Here is a 4,691-nt window from a genome sequence, read left to right as displayed (position 1 = left end):
AGAAATAAAAAAGTATGCAACTCATGTACTAAATTGGCTATAAAGTGCTATATTATTTTCCACTCTGGTATGGCATTTACTAAAAATCCAATATTCTGAGATCAAACATTTATTTTAGAATATCAGATGTACATAGCAGGTTACAAAGCACTACCATAAAAGTCATATTTTATGCTCAGAGAAATTTACATGTAATGCAAAAGAACTCTTGTCTCTAATAGATACAGTTTTCTTTAGATAATGGATTTCAACTTTTGAAAGATAAATGAAAGATTTAAAAGTTAAGTATCTTATGAAAAAAAAAAGCAGAGTTTTATTACAAACACCAAAACCAAAAATTTACTGGGATCAATATGAGGCATTAAATTAGTATTTAACAAGAAATTGTGAAATGATGTATACACATAAGAAAAAAGTCTGAAAACTGTAGTTAATATGAAAAACATGAACTCAAATAATACTAAAAATGCCATAGGATCAGGGGTTTAGCTCAGTAGTTCTGCCACCTGCCTCACAAGCTCAGGGGGCAGAGTTTGATCCCAAGTACCAAATAAATAAATAAATAAATAAATAAAATAAAAATGCCACTATAAACATATTACATTTTTGACAGTGGAACAAACTATGTACTTGAGATAATAAGGCAAGACTGATGATACACTAGTACTAGGCAGCGATCAAATCTAAATGGAAGAGCATGTGCACTCCTCAGCAGCAGATTTTGAAAATGACTATGAACAATATCAAAGGACTAAAATTGAATTCATAATAGATTTGAATGATCTACCATTCATTTGATTAGATTCATCTGACTAATTGCGAAGATACATAAAACACAATGACAATGCTTAAAGAACTTTCAGTATGTGAGCCATAAGAAACTCTTAATCACGCAAGACACAAATAACTTTTAAGTATGAGAGACATGATAAAAGATATGCATAGCAAAAATGTAGTTGGCTTGGGAAAATAACTTACACTTAACTGAAAGTGTTAACTATTTCTGGACTCAGTGCTGGTAGCATTACAAGAGCAGGCAACAGGAATATCTAATACTCTACTAAAGGCAGAATTTGCACAGATAAGTACATATGTACTAATTATTTCATAATTAATTTATGAATATACAAATTAAAGACACTAAAAAGTTTAAAACCACTAAGTAATCATTAAGAGTGACATGAAATGTAACCATGCAAATGCAAACTTCATCCCTAGCTTGGATCTATTAACTTAATAATTTCATCCATTCAGTAATTTATAATCCTATGGGTTCATATAGGGGGACATATCATTCAGTGATGAGTATTTTTAGAGTTCTTCATATTTCTAATTATGCTATGATGAATATACCCTCCAAATATATTTTCATTTTAAAATCTTATGTAATATAACTATATATACAGTATGAACATATTAAAACAAAAAATGCAGCCTGGGATTTAGCTCAGCAGTTCAGCGGCCTGCCTTGCCAGCACAAGGACCCGAGTTCAATCCCCGGTACCAAAAAAAACCAAAAAAACAAAAAACAAAAAATGCTAAAAGATTAAGGGATAAAAGCCATTATAATGGGCCCAAATTTAAGTATTTTGTTGACAATTTCAAATGAATCCAGTCATTTGCATGCATCCACCAAGTGATAAGAAATGTGACTCTGCCATTCGTGCCCTCTGATTGACACCATATGAACAGTTGAACTTCATTTAGAAACCTTCGATATATTACATGGACCCATGAAATTATCCCAGTGAGCAATGATGCAAGATGTATTGATGCAAACAATCTGAGAGAGACCTCAGAACGGTTCTGTAACTTTTACTACTGAATTTTGTACTCGTTTGTTCCACAGTAATGAACAATTGAAATATCAACTTCTTTTTAATGAATAAATCTTGAGCAGGGAAAGGTATGGAAAGGGGAAATGAAAACTGAGCACAAATTTGTGTAACTGCATAGTGGGAGGGCTGGAATACCAAGTTAGGACCCTTGTATTTTTATTTATACTACACATTATTCTCAGGATGGAGTACATTTTTATGAATATATTTTTTGTATAAATACATTTGTATGAATGTATTTTTATGAATGGTGTTATAATAATGACTAAAAATCAAAAGACAACTTATGGAAGCCATGTGGATCCTTATGGATCCTCCTGTTTCTTTCTTTTTATCTTATTGTCTTCTGCTATCTAACATTTTTGGACCCTGCCCAAATATGAAGATAATACAGATAAGTGAATTTTATTCCTTAGTGGACTTCAAAATAAAAATGTCTAATTTCTGTGATGGCAGTTTAATGCCCTATATGTTTGTCTTCCTCTTTCATTTTTGTTCCTTACAGATATAACTAGAAACACTTTTGCATTGTATTCCTCACTTCAGCTCCAGGTTCAAAAAAAAAAATATATTCCAATCAGGCAATTTAAAAATTCCAATCCAGCAAATCAATATTTCCACATTAAGCTAATGTCTTCCTAATTCCATGTTTTCCTTGTAGTCAGTTTCTCTATCTTGGTTTTGTTTATTGAGATAAAGCCATCCTGTCTTTCATATTAAGCCAGTGATCCTCTCTTTTTCTCTGATTGAATCTCTTTACTGGAATTTCACTATTCACCTAGGATTTAGTCCCATCATGCATTTATAGAGCACACATTCTAATCAGTTTTGAAAATTTAATCTCTTATTTAGGAATTATGCTACTTTTCTCCAATTTCCTTGGCACTCCTGTAATCCTCTCTAGAATCTTTGTGTTCCTATTTAACTGCCTTAACTTAGTTTGAAATTATTTAACACCTAACTCTTACACTCTTGCTGGATTTCCTTGATACCAAAGTGACTTCTGTCTGCCTGGCTGTTTTGATCCATAACTGCCCAGTATTTATCATTGTATTCTCCAAATAAAATGTTTTGCCTGTTTGGCTAGATTTCTATCTCTTGATTCTTGTTCAATTTCCAGGAGTTGATTTTATCTCAGTATTGGTTTTTAGCCTTCCACTTCTATCTAACTTAAGCTCTTTCAGCCACTTTGAAGTCTTAGATTGATTAGAAGAGAAACACTGGTATATGAAAGCTAAAAGTGAGGCAATTATATCACTCTAATAAAAAGTAAAACAAAATCAGTTAAGCTGCTATATTTTATTTCTTTTTAAAAAATAACTGCTCTTCTTTCTTTCTAGTCTTTGGTAGGATAATAAGGGAAGATTTAGAAATTGAGCGTCAATATCTTTAATGTACACATATTTACAAACATAGTCTCACTTGAGTTTCCCTTACTATTTAAGCATATGTTTTCTTTTAAATAACAGTACCTTTAAAGTGGAAAATATAACATCTATTTACATATAAAATCAGCAGGAAATAAAACATATTAACCCTAAGTGTACAATGGTTTTCCTCATGGGGTTAAAAATATGTTTATAATTCTGAGGTGTATTCCTGATCAAAGACATAACATCATTTTAAAAAACGCATGCCAGTTATTATAATTATTTAAAAACTTACAAAAAATTGTTTCATGTTTCTAAAATGTCCTTTGTTATATTGCATAAGGATAATATATTGGTTCTAAAATCATTTGGGAGACAAAGCCATGCAGTAATTTAAATATGAAAATTTTAATGCAAAAAATTACCAAGCTACCAGTGATTTGAAACTGTAAAATTAGATAAGAACTCTAAATTATAATAGTATAACTTTTTTTTTTTTATACTGAGGATCGAACTCAGGACCTTGCAGGCAGAGGCACCACTGAGCTAAATCCCTGGGCCTACAAACTCTAAATTATAAAGGGCTCCTCCATCTTTCCTTAGAACTAAAGAAAATTAAACAAGAAGCACATAATTGGAAAGATGTCTCTCAGACCTAACACTCTTCCAGGACACCGTTGTTGACAGCTGACTGCGAAGAAGCTTATTTTTCTTACTTTGATCAAAACTATTCTACAGTTTTAAAGCAAGCAGGGAGGGAAACATGCAAGCGAGCAAACGAACAGAAACTTTATGGCTTGGGTTACCTCATCGCCAATAGAATATTTCTCTGAGTGCATGGATGAGACGGTGGAACACCTCAGTTCTCCACTTACCTGCGCTTCGAAGGACAGAGTGGTAGAAGCAAGAAAATCTCAAAAGTGCATCCTCTTCCATGGGTGGTATCTCTCTAGCGCCTTCTACTGACAAGGTTTAAAATTGCCCTTACTGTAAAGTAGAAGGTGATTGACGAGTTCATTACTGAGAGTGAGCACACCGAAGAGCGTGTAATTTGAACTAATACATCAATAATTGCCCCAAGCATAAAATAATAATATCACTATTTTATAAATGTCCATTAAACACAAAGTGAAAGAACAGTACTGTGTCAAAAATATAGCATAAAAGTATTTCCACAATTAATATTCAATAAAATTAAAAATTATACTTTAACTTTCTTTTTTCAACAAGGTCTCCCTATGTAGTTCAGCCTGGCATTGAATTCACTTACTTGAGGGTGGCCTCCAGCTCACAAAACTCCTTCTGTCTCAACCTGCCCAGTGCTGGGATTATAGGTATGTGATCACGTCCAGCTCTAACATTTTAATATTTTAAATAACTTATATAAAAACTGTTAAAAGTGAAGATAGTTTGAGATTGTGCTCCCTATTTAGAACTGACATAACGTTACAGAATTTCATGTGTGCTGCCAGAAAGAGGTGAA

This window comes from Fukomys damarensis, unplaced genomic scaffold (genome assembly GCF_012274545.1).
Source record: "Fukomys damarensis isolate Sample0158 unplaced genomic scaffold, DMR_v1.0_HiC HiC_scaffold_38, whole genome shotgun sequence".
In the NCBI taxonomy this organism is placed as follows: Eukaryota; Metazoa; Chordata; class Mammalia; order Rodentia; family Bathyergidae; genus Fukomys; species Fukomys damarensis.
This window is presented reverse-complemented; position numbering follows the sequence as displayed.